At 43.6% G+C, this 19,122-nt stretch overlaps 1 long non-coding RNA gene across 2 annotated transcripts in view; it reads right to left on the bottom strand.

The window, feature by feature from the left end:
* Positions 1-4,558: 4,558 nt before the first annotated feature.
* Positions 4,559-19,122, bottom strand: part of LOC117203412 (uncharacterized) — a 62,802-nt gene continuing 48,238 nt past the window's right edge. Inside the window, exons 6-7 of one of the 2 annotated variants that reach the window (XR_004486161.2) lie at positions 8,741-8,800; positions 4,559-8,199 (exon numbers count right to left, since the gene is read on the bottom strand). This is a non-coding gene — a long non-coding RNA (uncharacterized LOC117203412). The remainder of the gene's footprint in view (positions 8,200-8,740; positions 8,801-19,122) is intronic. The other variant, XR_007476429.1, reaches the window with a different exon arrangement.

The following is a 19,122-nucleotide window of genomic DNA, read 5'->3' as shown; positions in this document are numbered from 1 at the left end:
ATTAACACAGCATGGATGAGTTGGGGAGGTAACTGAGGAGCCCTCTGTCTGCCTTTTTGAATAATGAAAGTGAGAATTATAAGGAGAGAAAGTGGAAACAGCTGAGAGAAGGAAGAGGTTGGCAGATGGTATCTATGGACAGTCTTTGAAGCCAGTGTCTCAGAATAAATAATATCAAATTATGGCTTTTAACAAGGCATGTACTATTGCACATCATGACCCAGTCAGTCCATATCTACCCCTATTTAGTGGCTCCCATCTACTCTATGACCTTGACTATGGCACTTGACATGTCCTTGACTTTCTATTTATAGCCACAAAAGAAAAATACCGATCAAATTTCTATAAAAGTTTCTCTAAAACTCCAGGTTCCCTCTCTTGCTTTCTCTCTCTCTTCCCCAACCCCCAAATAATTTTTAATTGTTTAATGTGGGAAAATGCTTTATGAAAATTGCATTCCTTTCTGAGCCACTGCCTGGGTCATTTAAAAATAAACAATAGACAAAGGGACATTAACTGGGGGGAACTTTATAATAATAACCTCCAGGGCTGATCCAGGATTGGCTAAGAAGATAAAAGGAGTTGGAAGATTTATGGCCATCCAAGCTCCATAAAAATATATTCAGCTTTTCTCTTCTCCCCAACAGGTATGCTCCAAATGAAGAAAATGTCTAATTAATTCTGTGGTCCTGTCATTTCCTATTATTGCTAATGTGTTCTCAGATGTTCAGATAAGTCATAGGCCAATGAACAAATATAGTTACTAAAGGCTAAAGTTTGTAGAGACTCTGAAGCCATTCAAGCAAAGACAAGGAGTAAACAGGATTTATTATAATTACTATTATTGTTTTTATTATTTTAAGCACATAGGTCTATCCAGGACTTAGCTTTTGAGTCTTGGTCATAAACCTTTGGGCACATTGCTAGCCCTTATTATAGCACCAATAAGAGATTAAACTAGAAAACAAATCTACAATGAGAAGCTATCTCTTAATTAGTAAGCACTCTCCTTCATATAAAATTCCATGCCTGTCTCTAATAGCCACACTTAATACTCACCTAGAGCCTTTCGTCTGAAAATCTCAAGGCACTTCTTGCAATACAAGTGCCAGTTCTCTCAAAATTCCTGTAAGTCAGGGAACTAAAATTCCCATTCATAGGGTATTTTGGCCATTGCTGAGGTCTGAGCTCTTCCGCCTCCATCCCATGTAGCTGTGGGTGACATTCCTTCCCAGATCATAGCTTCACCCCCAATGCAATGAAAGGGAGAAGGATCCTATCAGGACAGGAAATACTGGTTTCATCCCCATGAGAGGCAATAGGATGGAAAGGAAAACAGCCTTGGGAGTTAGACCTGACTACAAACTCTGGCTTTAAACAAATAATCTTAACCTCTCTGAGCTTCAGTTTGCTTATTTATAATCAAGAATGTAAGGTAATACTACAGTTCTTGGTACACAGTAGGCACTCAATAATACTTGCTTAGTGGTATAAAGCCATATCTTCCTTTATATCCCTAATTTCAATGGATCTTTGAAACTAACCAATATTTTATCTGATTAATAGTTGGTTGAGAGTCTGCATGAGAATACTGCCCACAGTAGCACTCAGTAAATGTAGTGGAGTTGCCTTGCTATGGAAGAAGTCTATATCCAATGCCCACAGTACCCAAGCCAACTTGGGTTTTCCATAAGAACAAATCCAATATTATCTCACATAAATGCTAATCCCTGGGTATGAAAGCTCTATTTAAGTGCAGTTGTAACTCTCCTTCTTCAGTATACTTGGGTTGATTTTCCAAATCCCATCATATCCTGTATTTATAAACAAAGGAGAATACTGTCATGAACTTTATCACTTCGTTAAATACCAAATACTAAATTATTAGTTACAGAGATTTATTGAAAAAAATTCTTATAAAATTGTCTTGCAGACACTTGAATGTATTACCATGCTTTATGGATTTGTTCAGATTATTTTTAGAAGGCAAATGCTTTAGTCCCTTCAACTATTTGAAAACAAAAGAGTGTGCCTTGGATTATAAATCTTACATTTTCATTAGATTTTTCATAACTCTACCAAAAATTCAGCCAAGCATTTATCAGTCAGGAGTTAGAAAGTCAAAAGGAGTCCCTATTCCCTGGACTAAAAAAAAACTTTTTTTAATTTAATAAATTTACTTGGAAGGCCATGATAGTGACATTTCTTACTGAGAACCTCAACAAATTCAAAACATGGTGTCAACTGAAAAAACACACAACCTAAAAGTTGAGAATTATGTTTTATTCAGGGACATTACTGAGGACTATAGCCCAGGAGACAGCCTCTCAGATAGCTCTGAGGAACTGTCCCAAAGAGGTAAGGGGGGAGCCAGGATATATAGGAGTTTTTGCTGAAACACAAACAATGTAGTCAAACATCAAAGATTACTGCTAATCACAAAAACAGACATCTCAAATTAACGATTTTAGTGGTTTTCTATATAGGGGAAGTTGTAAGAATCTGGGCTCACTGAAATTATTCCTTTGATATACATCTTAACTATACAGGACCAGTACTCTGTTTTTCTCCATCCTGAATTTCCCTCATGGCATACTGGGTGAGGGGGGGCGTAGGGGGACGGATGGAGACTGCTGCTACATCAGTAGCTGATGTCTTCATGGTGGGCAGCATTCATTGTTTCCCAGGATGGCAGGCAACATTCTTTGTCCACAATGGTAATGACCAAATAGTAAGGACAGGGGTTGGGGGAGATTGTGAGTAGACAAAACAGAAATGTTAAACATTTATATCTAATAGTCACGAATTTCTTTCCTAAGAGATCTTTCAGAATATCACTCAGAGATAAGATACCCTTACTTTGTCCACAATTCTCATAAGCTTTTTCATTTGATTTCTCCCACTGTCAGTAGATGAAAAGTGGCGAATCAGAAGTGTGCAGACATTAGAAAGAAGACGGGTTCTTGCAGCCGCCAGCCAACAAGCCAGCAAACCTACAAGTTCATTTTGAATGTTAACTACTTTTCTGGCACTTCAGCAGTTGTTAAGGGACAGAAAAGTAAAAGCTATTATATTGTCCTCCATAGCTTATATTGGATTGGCCAAAAAGTTCATCTGTTTTTTTCTGTAAGATGGCTCTAGCAGCACTTAGTTGTCCTTAACTTCATTCAAAACAATTTTGTTAGATTGTATTGTGACAGCTGTCATAATCAGCGTGCATGTAAAAAAAAAATTATCAGAATTGGTGAATTTTTGTGTAGCCATTTTAATATTGAAGATGGAAGATTAAAAGCAACATGTTCAGCGTATTATGCTTTATTATTTCAAGAAATGTAAAAACGCACTGAAATGCAAATAAAGATTTACGCAGTATATGGAGAAGGTGCCGTGACTGATCAAACGTGTCAAAAGTGGTTCGCGAAGAAGTTTCGTGCTGGAGATTTCTCGCTGGATTATGCTCCACGGTCAGGTAGACCAGTTGAGGTTGATAGCGATCAAATGGAGACATTAATTGAGAACAATCAATGTTATTACGACGCAGGAGATAGCCGACATACTCAAAATATCCAAATCAAGGTTGAAAATCATTTGCACCAGTTTGGTTATGTTAATCGCTTTGATGTTTGGGTTCCACATAAGCGAAAAAAACCTTCTTGACCGTATTTCCACATGAAATTCTCTACTTAAACATAATGAAAACGTTCCTTGTTTTTTTTTTTTTTTGCGGTACGCGGGCCTCTCACTGTTGTGGCCCCTCCCGTTGCGGAGCACAGGCTCAGGACGCAAAGGCCCAGCGGCCATGGCTCACGGGCCCAGCCGCTCCCCGGCATGTGGGATCCTCCCAGACCGGGGCACGAACCCACGTGCCCCGCATCGGCAGGCAGACTCTCAACCACTGCGCCACCAGGGAAGCCCAAAAACACTCCTTTTTTTTTTTTTTTTTTTTTGATGTGGACCATTTTTAAAGTCCTTATTGAATTTTTACAATATTGCTTCTGTCTTCTGTTTTGGTTTTTTGGCCGCGAGGCATGTGGGATCTTAGCTCCCCGACCAGGGATCAAACCCGCTCGCCCTGCACTGGAAGGCATATGCTTAACCACTGGACCACCAGGGAAGTCCCCGAGAACGTTCTGTTTTTAAAGCAAATTGTGACGGGCAATGAAAAGTGGATACTGTACAATAATGTGGAGCAGAAGAGATCGTGGGGCAAGGGAAATGAGCCACCACCAACTACACCAAAGGCCAGTCTTCATCCAAAGAAGGTGATGTTGTGTATATGGTGGGATTGGAAGGACGTCCTCTATTATGAGCTCCTTCCAGAAAACCAAACGATTAATTCCAACAAGTACTGCTCCCAATTAGACCAAATGAAAGCAGCACTTGATGAAAAGTGTCCGGAATTATTCAACAAAAAACACATAATCTGGGCTTTCCTGGTGGCGCAGTGGTTGGGGGTCCGCCTGCCGATGCGGGGGGCACGGGTTCGTGCCCCGGTCCGGGAGGATCCCACATGCCGCGGAGCAGCTGGGCCCATGGGCCATGGCCGCTGGGCCTGCGCGACCAGAGCCTGTGCTCCACAACGGGAGAGGCCACAACAGTGAGAGGCCCGGGTACCGCAAACAAAACAAAACAAAACAAAAAAAAACACATAATCTTCCATCAGGATCACGCAAGACCGCATGTTTCTTTGCTGACCAGGCAAAAACTGCTACAGCTTGGCTGGGAAGTTTCGATTCATTGACCATATTCACCAGACATTGCACCTTCAGATTTCCATTTATTTTGGTCTTTACAAAATTCTCTTAATGGAAAAAATTTCAATTCCCTGGAAGACTGTAAAAGGCACCTGGAACAGTTCTTTGCTCAAACAGATAAAAAGTTTTGGGAAGATGGAATTATGAAGTTGCCTGAAAAAATGGCAGAAGGTAGTGGAATAAATGGTGACTACGTTGTTCAATAAAGTTCTTGGTGAAAATGAAAATGTGTCTTTTATTGTTACTTTAAAACCGAAGGAACTTTTGGGCCAACCCAATATTTTTCTTGGGTGTAGAAAAGAGCTCCACACAAGAAACAAATAGAAAGAAATAAATTATGTAGCACTGACCATGATCTTTTTAAAAATTCAAAGAAGGGAGGAATCAGCAAGGAAGAAAGTATAAAAGTTTTCACGAGGCCAAATCTTTTAAAAAATATTAGAAAAATTAGAGCAGCCCTTTGTCTTAAAGACAAAAACCAAATGTCCGAAAAGTGATGCCGTGAAACCACAGTGGGAGAAATTTAAAAGGCTCTTTTAAAAAAAGTTTTGTTCAGAAGAGAAGATGAACGGGGAGTTTTAGGAAGCTTCAATATCTAAAACACAATTTTTTTTTGTAGATGCCTGGAAAATTGAATAAGAAGAAATCAACTTACAGTATAGAAGGAAAGATTTAGATAAGGCATTGGAATGTATCCTTGAATACAATTACGATTTTTAAAAGTCTTCCTTTTATATGCTGCTCTTTAAATGGTTTCGGTAAAACAGTGAGGAGGCACAGTAATGGGTTCAATGATCCCTTCCCCTTCCGTAGTCCTGGGTTGCATGACCTGTGTAGGATCACCTCTCCTGCTCTGTCCTGCCCCACCCCGCTCTGCCGCACCAGCTGTGCCAATCCACAGGAGCACTCACACTTTCCCAGCAGAACTGCTCTCCTTCAAGGAGGTTCACAGAGATTATCATCTGTAATCAGGATTCTGAACAAGAACTTCATGAGCTGCTCTGCTCATGACCTAGGTTGGGAAAGAGGGCCAAGTTTGTCTGCTAGTATCAGTGGAAAATGGTGATGATAAAGGCTGTGGACTGAAGGTTCTAAAGGAGAGCAAAAATGTACACTTCAAACTCGCTGGCTGACTCTTTGGAGATAGACACTGGCTTGGAATTTGAGGGCCACCAAGATAACCCCCAAATCACTTTTTTACCAACAAGAAAAACCCCCCAAATCACTTTTTTACCAACAAGAAAAGCAATGTAGTATGAAGAGAGGATAGTGGTTGTCTCTCCCCCAGGTAAAACACAGGCAATAAAAACAGTAAAGTTCCTACCAGCCAAACACAACTAATAATATATATTCCAGGTAAGTGGCCATTTGTAAATCTGTCCTAGATCAAAGATTGTAGAGAACAGTTTTCAAAAATGGAAAGAATATTTTCTCATTTTTTTGGATGCCATTCACAATGTAAAAACTATAGATGTGACATACTTTTAAGTTTAATTTGCATTATCAACATTTTTTTCCATCACATTCTTATTTTCTTTTTGCAGTACGCCGGTCTCTCACTGTTGTGGCCTCTCCCGTTGCGGAGCACAGGCTCCGGACGCGCAGGCTCCGCGGCCATGGCTCACGGGCCCAGCCGCTCCGTGGCATGCGGGATCCTCCCGGACTGGGGCACGAACCCGTGTCCCCTGCATCGGCAGGCGGACTCTCAACCACTGTGCCACCAGGGAAGCCGTCCATCACATTCTTAAGTCTAGACTCTAGACAACCAACAAAGCAGTAAATCAAGCCCTGATTTGCAGCATTTGCGAATTTCTGTGGTATAAATGCATCTACCATGGCCAATTTCAAGCTTCCAACATAATACCACTGAAAAATAGAGTCGCAAAGTGATGGGCAACAGCACACCATTCTAGAGTGTTTCCACCATACGGTTACAATACATGTAAAGACTCTCAAGAGCAAAGATAATAGCAAAGTGCAGCAAAATAATTAGGAAGTGATGAATTTTAAGAATTTACTAACTTTGTGTTTAATATAATTGTTAAGCCTGAGTTTATATAGTTTAATTTTTAACAGTGGATGTGCTTAACAACTGGCTCACAAAATTCCTGAAAATTGAACAATCAGCTCTCAAGAACCAGTAGGGGCCAGATCCAGCACACCCCAGGTTCCATTCATTCCTGAGACCTAGCTATATTTCCGTCCTGATTTCAGGAGCTGACAAATGCCCTTGTCTGTCCGTATAGATCAAGTTGCTTTCCGGTCACCGGCAACCCAAAGAATCTTGGCTTATTAAAGAGATCCCTGCCAGCTAGAGTGGACTGCTTCGTCAAGGTTCAAGCTACTACCTCTGAGGAGTAATATTCCAGCCTACCTAGATGCTGCTGCTTTTTTTTTTTTTTTTAAACTGGGCTTCCCACCTCGTTAAATAGAATTTTCCGCTATGGAAAATCTGGCCATGCCATGCAATGGTCCCTTTAAATGTCCGCCCCAGATGAAGAATGTTTAATCAGCTGAGCGGAGCCTGCCCCTCCCCACAGGAGCTCTGGAGGATGTTCACAGCTCACAGCCGCTCCTGCCCCTTCCCAGGAGCCCCAGCGTCACTATGTGAAACCACAGAGGGTGGAGCCCAGGCTTTTCCCTGGAGAGGAAGTGGCTGCCGGAATGCCAGATGTGCCATTCCCACAGCAGCTGGTGGAGGGCCCGGCTCTCCCAGGGTGAGTAGCAGCCTCCGCAGCGACCAAGCCCTGGAAGTTTGCAAAGTTTCCACAGGGTAGGGAGAACCCAAGCTGCGCAGGGCCCCAGGCAACACAGGATGAGAAATAGAACGTTATTCAAGGCTGAATGCTCCCACGCACCTCGCTTGTTTCCTTCCACCAGTGTTTGGAAAACCTGTTTAAAGAGTTATTCCAAGTGTTTTTTCAAGCCTCTAATCTGCCTTCAAAAATATCCTCGAAGAGGAAACAAAGATTGTTTGCTAGCAGTCAACGAGGGTGGAAACAGCCAGGAAAAGTCTTCCCAGCACACCTAGGTGAAAGCCACAAATTAGGGCTGGGGAGGGCTTGGGCAGAAACCAGCCTGGTGGATCAGTTTGCAGAGCTCTGTGTGTCCTGCAGTTTTTTTTCAAAAGGGGCAGCTGAAGTCCACAGCTCTTTGTGAAATCTGGGGGAGGGAAGATGAGGGCAGAGGGGAAATGAGGGGAGCAAGGGTGGAGATGCTATAGATGATTGGAAGTGGGGAGAGGGCTGGATGTGGGGAAGCAGTAGGAAAATCAAGTGTGCAGTTCATCTGAAATCTTGTTTAATGTACATTTTCTCAGGGGGGTTGAGCTGAACCCTTCAACTGTGCATCTGAAGTTGATTAAAAACCTGAAATTTTCTGTAATTGGACCTCATTAGTAAATTCCTCAGGGTTCCAGTAGGCTCTGAAGAGGTAGAACAAGGGTCTGGAGAGAAGAGAGCAACAGGAGGTTGTAAGATCCCAGGCTGTGGAGTTAATTCCATTTAATCAGCTTGGAGAAAGTCCTCATTTACAACCCCCAGGACGCACGGAGGCCTCCCACCCTCTTCAGCAGGGCAAGATTTTCTCTCATTTGCTTCTCCCTTCTTTTTAACGCCCCTATTTCCAATCTGGGTAACTAGCTGCCCCATACGTTCTGCAAGCCAACTGTTAGGAAGTAATGCCTCTCTTCTCTTTAGGACCCTTGCTGTTTCTTTTGCAGGTGCGATTTCAGCATCAGAGCTAGGAAGGCTGCCACCTCCCAGCCTCCTCTGTTTATTTTCCACCCACCCCTGCCCACCACCACCCTGCCCTGCCCCACCCTTCTCCTCCCCTCCCACATCTATTCCCACCTCCATCCTCAGTTGTTAGCTTGACCCCAAATTCACACAATCCCAAACCTTGAACTGAGATATTAGCATTTGCTTGTTGCCACACCAAATCCTGCGTGCTTAGTAAGCGGCAAACCTGCTTAGTTTGTAATGTACCTTCTCTTTTTCCTCTGGTAGAAGTGAGCCTGAGACGCAACATGTTCAAGCGTCAGATACCTGGGGAAAAAAACAGAAGCAAAGGGTGATGCCCAAGCTGGGAAATCAACTTCTGAATAGGAAAGGACAAAGGTCAAATGCAGGATTTTGCCAGGGCTCCAAATAGTTCAGTCTCATAGCATCTTACCTTGTAAATTTTCCTTCCTTTTCTGGGCATTTCAGTGAGAAGTGTCATGCAGTAAAACCAGCGTGGAAGAGGCATAGAAATATCAACCTCCATTCCCAAGGATCATCAGCTTCCATCCCCAAGGACCCCTGTGTGATACTCTGTATGTCTCCAGGCTGTGCTTGAGCTGCAGAGAAAAGGGGCTAGAGATAGAGGGAGCAGAGAGGAAGGGTCAACTTATCAGAGGCAGTGGAACCTAAGGAGGCGGTCAGCCCACTCCTGCAATTAACCTCCTTACTGCACCCTACCCACTCACACCCCAAATTCAAACTTGGAAGCATGAGAGCAGGCTGTCTCCTTGACTTCCGACTTAGCTTCTATTCACCTATTCCCTTGCCAGGCTGCATCTGGGCATGTTCCTTCCTCTCAACTTTTCACCATCCCTTCCTATATCATCTCCTCACCCCCACCCCAATGCAGGACAAGAAAAGTGTTTTGCACTGCTCTTTTTTATGATTTTAGAGAAGTCTCAGGTGACACAATGTTGCCCTCATAGTGAAGTGATAGATGAGCTGTAGCTCTCCCTCTCCTTGAAGGCCTCCTTGGTGTTCTTCCTCCCATCGTGGGGTGTTATACTCAGGCCATCATAACAGAAAAGGCTGATGAATGTGCCCATAAAATAAATTAAATAAAACAATGCACTTTCATATGGCAAATATGGTGTGCATCATAAACAAAGTCAAAAGACAGATTAAAAACTGGAGAAAAGTCCTCGCACATATCTGACTGACAAAAGTCTGGCTTCTTAATAAACAAAGAGTCTTTATAAGTCAGTAAGACAAAAGGGCAAAGAAAATTAACTATCTGGTCATAAAAAAATAAATAGAGATAAAATAAGTGGACAAGATCACTCAACATTTAAAAGATAAAAATTAAAACAAGTCACTGCTTTTCCCTATCAGATTGGAAAATACTAAAGGTTTAGTCGTCCCCAGTGTTGTTAAGGATGGGCGAAACAGGCAGTCCCATGCTGTTGGTGTAGGACTATTCAGTAAAAGTAGCTTTATATATGTAAATTTGGCTGCATCTAGCAAAATTTTTAAAATGTGCATACACTTTGACCCAGAAATTGTACTGTGAAAGATGTATTCTATAGATATAAAGTACACAAAGATACATGTACAAAGATGGAAACTTTGTCAGTGAAACTTTATTTGCAATGAAAAACAAAAAAGAATGTGCATATATAGGCTATTACATTGATTTTTTAAATTCTGAGAGGACATTAAAGACACTGGTAAGTGTAGATGTCTTAGTTTGCTTGGGCTGCTATAACCAAATACTACAGACTGGGTGGCTTATAGACAACAGAAATTTATAGCTCACAGTTCTAGAGGCTTGAAGTCTAAGACCAAGGCACCAGCATGGACCCTTTCTGGTGAGAGCCCCCTTCCTGCTTCATAGCTGGCACCTTCTTTCTGTGTCCTCACAGCAAGGGGAAGGGGTAGAGGTCTCTCTTTTATAAGGGCTCTGCCCTCATGACCTAAGCAACTTTCAAAGCCTACCTCCTAATACCATCACCTTTGGGCATTAGGATTTCAACATGTGAATTTGGAGGGGACACAGATATTCGGTAGGATTGGGGGTGAGGAAAGAGAGAGGCTTTTATTTTTTGTCTAAAATTTTCTGTCTTAATTTTTTACCAAGTGTATTTTTAAAAAACATTCATTTTAAAATCAATAAATAAACAAACTAAACTCTGGCTATACCTCCTATGCTGGTTGCTAACACTTGGCTGGTGCCCAAGAATTCCCCAAGACAAATACAAGGTTCACCTAACCAGTCCCAATTGGCCAATCCTTCAAACTGAGTAAAACCTTCGATATAGAGATATAGCAATATAGAGAAAGCTCCATAACAGAATAGTTGACAAAAGACAAAAATTCAATCTTTCGAGAGTCCCTTTCCCAATGACTCATTCAAAAAGAGTTGAGAAAGGCTGGGTTGCAGGGCAATAAAGTGGGATTTTGGAATAAGCAGCCACTAGCTCCACCCTGCTTCCTTGAGGTGGAGGCTGGTCTGGGTGGGGCTGGGAGCAGGGCAGCAGGGAAGTTGGTGGGCACAGGCACCAACGGGCCTCTCTCTCTGGGCCGTACCCACTGTGGGAAAGAGACGAGGAGGCTTAGAATCCTGCTCCAGGGTATGATTCCAACTATATGATATTCTGGAAAAGGTAAAACTATGGAGACAGTAAAAAGATAAGTGGGTGCTAGGGGTTGGAAGTGGGGGTAGGGATGCATAGTTGGAGCACAGAGGATTTTTAGGGCGGTGAAACTACTCTGTATGATACTGTCATGGTAGATACATGTCCTTATACATTTGTACAAACCCACAGAATCTACAACACCAGGAGTGAACTTAATGTAAACTATGGACTCTGGGTGACTATGATGTATCAATGGAGGTTCATCTGCTGTAACAAATATACCACTCTGGTGAGGGATGTTGATAATGGCGGGGGGGGCTATGCAGCTATGGGGGGGCAGAGGATATATAAGAAATCTCTGTACCTTCCTCTCAAAAAACAAACAAAAATGTTTGATGAGATAACAGATAATGCTAAATGTATGCTTGTTAGATGCTAAGTAAAAGCAAATCCTGCCCTAGGCTTTGCTCCTGCAACCACCGGGAGGAAGGAGAGTGCTGTGCACGCATCTCTCACCTGGGACACTTTTCACCCTCAACTGGACTCGTCAGGGCTTGGCCAGGTTCCCCCTGGAATTTCACTCTTAAATATCTGGAGGTGGGGTAGGGGCTTTCATTTTCTACTCCACATATATTTATAACTTGGAATTCTACAAGAATACCTTCATGCACTGCTTCTTTAAAAATAAAATAAAATAAATAGAATTTTGCAATTTCATATTAGTTAAGCCTCTGACTTCAATTATAAACCAGATGTCTGCTCAAGCCTTTCTACTCTCTTGAATTTGTTAACCTTGGCCTAAGCCTTCCTCCCGAGACTTGAGATATGTGCATCCCCTCCCCACAAGTGTCCTGACTTCGTGCCTCATTCTCCTCTTTGCCTGTGCCCCACCGCCTCCCCGTGCAATGTCTCAATGGAGCTCCACACCAGGATGTTCTCAGACCTCACCCCCATCTTTGAAACCCAGGCATTTCACGAGGTTAGTAACTCTCTGGGGTGTGATGAGAAGGCATAGCTCATGAAAATGGCTCTCCACCATTTTCAACCCCTGTGGGAGTGGAGTCCACATTCTCTTACTGCCTGCCTTTCTCAGCCCCTCTTAGGATCTCTGATGAATCCATTTCTTTCCAACTGAACAGAAACTAACTCCAGCTAGCTTAAACCAAAAGGAGAAGTCTGTCATGAGGGTACAGGGGGTCTCAGGAAATTCAGATGGACTATAAGAAGAACTGGAGGGACTTTGCTGGTGATGCAATGGTTAAGACTCCCCAGTCCCAGTGCAGGGGGCCCGGGTTCAATCCCTGGTCAGGGAACTAGATCCCACATGCATGCTGCAACTAAGAGTTCACATGCCACAACTAAGGAGCCCACGAACCGCAACTAAGGAGCCCACCTGCCACAACTAAAGACCCAGCGCAACTAACTAACTAACTAAAGAACCAACTGGAAAGTCTGGGCAGGACTGTCTCTGTATCTCCTCTTTGCTTATATATCTGCATTCCTCTCTCTCTGCAGTCCGTTTTCTCTGCTTCTCCATCTGCATGGGGGGATGTGGCTGCACCTTAGTAACCAAGTGTCTAGTTACATAGAAAGACAAACTGGCTGTCTCAGAACCCCAATCCCACAATCCTGGGAAGGAGTGTCAGTTTGGCCCTTGTCTAATTATCTCCAGCCAGAAGAAAGAGGGTCTTATAGCAGCAGGTCACATGAAAGGAGAATTGTTCGTGGCTAGGCACCCTTGGGTGTATTGCAGTCTTATAGAACAGACAAGTAATATTCCTCCTAGGATTTGAGATTTGGTCATATTTTCAAAAAGGGCATTTGTTCTGTTTTGTTTTATTTTTACTGAAGTGAAACAAAGCACAGACTTTGAGATCAGACCCAATTGCTTTTGAGTCTTTGCTTAGTCACTTAATAGCTGGACAATGTTGAGAAAGTCACTTAACTTCTCTGGTCCTTAATGTCCTTGACTATGAAATGAAAATGATACCCATTCAGAGGGTGGTTGTGAGTGGAAGATGATATCATTTATCTGAAGCACCCACTTCACAGCAGGTTCTCAGGAAATGTTGATTCTCTTCTTCCTTTATTAAGGCTCTTGATGGAGTGAGAGTAATCTTTCTACAGCATCATCTGGCCATGTCACTCCCTTGCTTAAAGCCTTTCTGTGGCTCCACATACCCTCAATAAAGTCCTGTCTCCTCAAGATAATATAAAAAGCCCTTAAAGATCTGTTCTCCACACTAATCACTCCCCATCACACCTATGCCCAGCCATACTTGCAGTTCCCAGCACCCATCATGCTCTCTCCTTCCCTGTTCCTCTTCACATCCATACCCCCAACCTTGTCTGCCTAATGTCTATTCCTTCTTGGGGACTTTTTCCTGGGGAAAATCTTCCTTGGCCATCACTTCTACCCACAAGACTATACTAAGAGTCCCTCTCATATGCTCCTAAACAGGAACTTTCCTCAGCTTCCCTGGTAACCAGCCTGCCCAGCTCTAATGGTTTTAGGGACTTTGCATTGGAAGGTAGAGCATTCCACTACTAATTTCTAGAAGGTTCTACCGCTCTCATCCTAACCAACAATAAAGCTGAAAATGTCTCCCCAGAACTTCCACCCAGCAGTCTTAGCTTTTACCCTGAAACAACCTTGAAATTACTGGAAGCTTGAGTCAGTTACCCTCTCCTGCACTTCCCTAAATCTCTCTCTCCATTCCCTTCACTGGACCTTAGGAGATGTGGTTCAGAGAACAATCATCATCCCAAACATCCTCTAATTTGTCCCTATTCTTCTCAAAGCCTGTTGCTCAAGTGTGAGTCCAGCCACCACCTCCCTATTATGCACCCTACAAACCCTACACAGCTTCAGACTGAGTCAATCAGGTGATCAACCTACCTACATCCTGTGGAGCTTCTGGTCAACCACACCCCCTCCAAGTCCTTATCATGCCAAGTCCCGTCTCTCCTTACCCCTGGACTTAGCAAGTGACTGAAGTTACACAACAAGCCAAGGACAGAGGCCAGGAACCACGTCAAGATTTATGACACCTCTAATCTATCAAGATTCAGCAATTCACTTGTCCACAATTCTCTGAACTAATGGCCTTCTATAGTGTGATAACAGTGAATGTGGCTGATGCTTACTGAGGGTCTACTGCATGTCAGGCTCTGGGCTAAGAAATATACATGCATTTTTCTCATTTAACCCTCACAACAAGGACTGTACAGATGAGGAAACCGAAGTTTAGAGAGATTAAGAAATGTAATCAATAGAATGGAGGGTTAGGTTAAACAACAAAGGAATAAAGTCTTAGAGCATACCAAATATGGCAGCTATAGATTCCCACATTTCTCCCCTATAATTAGGAGTTTCCTAATTTGAAACTCTTAGTACCAGACTTGACTTCATTTAAACACAGGAGAGAAAGGACTCACATCAATCAAATGAAGCCTGAGGGTCCAGAGGAACAGCCCGGCCCTCAGCTATTCAACTCCTCGGGTGTTCAGGTGCCTTCTTACAAGATGTGTAGAAGCCATACAGCTTTTGCCTCACTCATCCACCCCTTTTATTAACCTGAATGTGGTGTAAGAAACGATGTTGCAGCCTTGCAAATCTTCTGTAGACATTTGCTATCTCTCTTACACTTTTATAACAAGGCTGCATCTCTGATTAATTTGATTATCCCCAGTCGATCTGATGTCAGGGCTACAAATTATAGTAAACCCTTGTTTGTTTATTTAACACAATTCCAGAATTTCCTTATATTCAATTTTTAAAAGGCAATAATGATTTATTGTTATAGCTAAACCATGGAATGAGAAACTTGCATTGGTTGTGTTGGCTCCCATGTAAAGAAGAGCTCATACGTTTTCTGACCTTCTGGTGACAGCCGACTAGCTTGACTGGCAAGTAGAGAAGTCCTCAGTCATATCACTTCCCTTGTAATCACTGTATAATGAAGAGATATTTGTCCACCAAACTTTTCACCCCCTTCTGGAACTCAGGGGGACCAGAGGCTGTCAGCCAACATCCTGGGTAAAGGCTCCCAACGGAAATTTCTGCTGGTTGAACTCAGATCTCGCCTTGCTTGTTCTGAAGCAGGATCAGACATCTGACTGCTCAATGTGTGGCTTCCCAGAAGATTCGGAAACACGCTTGATGTGGGTATGGGATGGGGACAGGGGAATTCTTGCGGCCTATGGGACAGCGAAGGGCTCCAAACACAACATTAGGGTTTGGCAAAACCCAAGAACATCATGCCAAGACCTTTTCCCTTCACTTTTAAGTCCATATGCATTTCAAAGGGAACTTAGTCCTCATTTCAGTAGCTAGTACACAATAGTCATCGGTGTACAGTCATATTAGCACTAAGGGCTGGTTCTAAAATGTCCCACTCTTTTTCTTTCCTATCCAATCTCTATTTATCCCTCAGAATCCAGTCCCTTTCCATCAAGACATCTCCATCAAATCGCCCATGAACACTGTAGCCCAGAGTAACCACTAGCCTATGACAAGATAACACTCATTACTAGAAAGGTGTCTCTTGACCACGTGCAGCCTTATGGCATCTTTTGAATTGTTTAACTATTTGTATATACATTTGTGCATCCATATTCATATTACAACTTCTAAGGCACTTACTCAAAAACTGTTTACTGAGAACCTGCTACTGCCAACCCTTGTGCTTGGTACTAGGGAAGCATTGGAGAACAGGAAGAGCAGGTCTTGGCCCTTCCAGACCTTACAGTGGGAATTCATATTAAGTCAGAGTTCAGTGCAGACAACAGAACCCACTCAAGGTATTTCCAACTGAAAGGGATTTAGTGTAGGGAATGGAGTGCTTACAAAACTATTGGAAGGGCTGACAAGAAAGTCAAGGGACCACCACTGGACCATTTATTTCAAGGTTATACAGTTATAACTCTTATCTGGAAGTAGGGCAGTTGCTGCTGCTACTGACACTGCTATCTGCTCACAACTGACTCACACCCACAAAGCTGGAGACTAGACATGGGATGCTGGATTTACCCACCACAGCTGACTCTAACATCTCTATGGCCTTGCTCACCAGCAAGAGAACTTTACACGCATTTTCTGAATTTTGGAAAGGGAGGAAGGAGGGGATGAGTGTGGCCATAGATTTCTGTGTTCTACACAGCATAATACAGCAGTCAGACATGTGCTGAACAAGGGAGACTGAACTGCCTTCTCTAGCCTGCAGGTGGTAGATTTTTAAGTCAAACAACAGTTTACAGTTGACATTTCTCTTTTGGACCGGATTGGTCTTCCTCCCCCATACTTTTTTTTTTTTTTTTTTTGCGGTATGTGGGCCTCTCACCGTTGTGGCCTCTCCCACTGCGGAGCACAGGCTCCGGACGCGTAGGCTCAGCGGCCATGGCTCACGGGCCCAGCCGCTCCGCGGCATGTGGGATCTTCCCAGACCAGGGCACGAACCCGTGTCCCGTGTATCGGCAGGCGGACTCTCAACCACTGCGCCACCAGGGAAGCGCCCCCATACTTTTTTTTTTTTAAGCTAAAAAAATATCTCTATTCATCTTTGAAGATACACCTCAAGCATTGCCTCTTCCTTGAAGTCTTTCTTTGTCTTACTAAGATAAGAACTGGCCACTCCCTCCTTAGGTCCCCCATGGAAGTGGATATAAATTCTCATCAAGAACCCTGCTCTACTTCTTTGCACTCATACCACCAGTCTCTCTACTTGACTGTGAGCTGTTGAAGGCAATTCTTTGGCATGTGGCAGTGACAGAATTAATGATTGCTGAATGAACGAACAAAGCTGGGGTTCTTACCATAGACCCAAGACCCAGGTGGGGATTCCAGTGGTACCTATTATCCCATCTAATCAGAGAAGAACTAAGTAAATGAGTCTTCCTGTTTTAATCTAGGCTGAAATTTTGGACAATGTTAGTACATCTTAGCACTGATACAGTTTGGGGCAATTGCAAGATACTGTAGCAAATAACTGAATAAGGGTAGCCTGAGCAAGTAATAGGAAGCAGAAAAAGTTAGCATCTGTTAGGACTCTTTTAGTCTCAACTAAATGAATTGAACTAACAGAAACTAGTTAACAGAAACTCAACTCAAGTGAGATAAAGGAATAAAAGTGAATGTTCTGACCAGCATAACTGAAAGTTCAGGGTGTGGGTTTCAGGCATAGCTCGATCCAGTCTACACCCTATGTTATCTAGGGTCTGTCACTCTGGCCCAGTTTTCCTCTGTGGCCTATAGTCTCAGAGTGACCCTTCCACGTGGTAGCAAAGGTGATCACCACAGCTTCCAACTTAGAGTCTACATAGTCAACACCTCAGTGAAAATGGGGAGTCTCTTTCCTAATACTTCCCCCAAATCTTTCTGCTCAGGATTGGCTCTAAAGTGGCCCAGTCTAGGTCCCAACTACCCCCACCCAAAGCCAGGAGGATAGAAGATGCAGGCCAGGGTGCTGTGCCCACCCTGAAACCAGGGGGCCTCGTGGTCATGTCAATCCCATCAACACCCATGGGCTGAGAGTGGCAGGGCGTCGCCCTTAAAGGAAAATCGAGGTAGTGTTATGAAAAAGATGAGTGTGGATGGTGAGTCGGATAAACAACAGGTTTCCTTCAGGACTTTGCTATCTCCAAAGGCGCAGTCTTCATTTTGAAAGAGACTTTGAACTATTCTGGGGCTCAGGAGCAACAGCCATACTGGTACCATTCTCAAGGTGCTTCTCTGATGGGCTGCCCAAAGGGACGGGTACAAAACAGAGAAATTTGACATCATTTCTAAGTGTCAGTTGAGACTGGGGGGAGAAGGAAAAAACCCATCAGTGTGGGGTCTTGAATAGTAAAACAGGAGTAAGAAGGAAGAGGAAAAATGCTTGAGATGTAAATGTAATGACCAACAGAAAATAATTGAAAAGGAAGTGGCTTCCTCTCGTGTTTCAGTCCGGCCTTGAGGAGAACAAGAGAAGTACCTTTTCTGGAGCCTCAGCTGCTCTGCTGCCTTTCCAGCCGCCTCCTTCAGAAGAATGAGGCTTTAACAACTAGCATGGTGTCAGGGCTGGCTTCCACCCAAGCCTGAACAGTGCCCCCATTGAGGGACCCCGGGGCCAGCCCTGGATGCCTCTCCCTTCTCCTGCTCCCCTCAATGGGCCATTTGTGGGGCTAACAAGGCCCGGGAGACACACTGCCCATCTTCTACGAGCCCCCAGCAGCTGCAGGATTCCTCAGGAACTCCACAGGGCCCCTGCACATCTCTGCTAAGAGACTAGCAGGAAGATTGCTGGGTTCAGAAAGAGGTCCCTAGGAGCCTCCTGGATGGGAGAGAAGAATACTCCTCAGTTCTCCTCTCCTTTCCAGGCCTTTCTCCCATATCCTGGGATGGTGGCCCTTCACCCCCCAGATATTTGGTATCCTGCCTTCTTTCAGGGCAGACACCCTCCCTATTCCACCCTTCTGGCTGGCTGGGAGAGAGAAGAGAGAGGAGGAATGAGCTGAGAATTTATGATTGAAGCCATATTCAAATACTCCATCCTTATCGCCCACTTCCAAGACTGAGATAAAGTGACCTAGAGTAAGAAGGTGGCTAAAAAATTCCCATCAGACACCAAGATCACAGCTACTGTTCTTATTGGTCTTTTAATCCACAGCAATGCAAAGGAATGGTAGACAGTAATACTCTATTTCTGCAGTACCCATTACGTAATGATTGCTGTTGCCCTGGGAAAACAGACCAGCATACTGTCCAGAATAGGCGGGTGAGGATGCATCGTCCCTGACTTCCTGCTTTCATAGGATATGGAGATGTGATTATATATTCTCATTTAAGAGGTGCAAGTTGACCCCTGCCAAATGTCTCCCTCCAGGAGCTTATTCTTGCACATGAAAATCTCCCATTCTTGTGACATTTCCTTTGTTCTTAGGCTAAAGCAAGTGTAGTCGGCTTGAATGGAAGCGTGCCTCTTTGGTGGAAATTTACTGAAGTATAAATTTCTCAAGACCTCAAGCCTT

This window comes from Orcinus orca, chromosome 3 (genome assembly GCF_937001465.1).
Source record: "Orcinus orca chromosome 3, mOrcOrc1.1, whole genome shotgun sequence".
In the NCBI taxonomy this organism is placed as follows: Eukaryota; Metazoa; Chordata; class Mammalia; order Artiodactyla; family Delphinidae; genus Orcinus; species Orcinus orca.
This window is presented reverse-complemented; position numbering and strand designations above follow the sequence as displayed.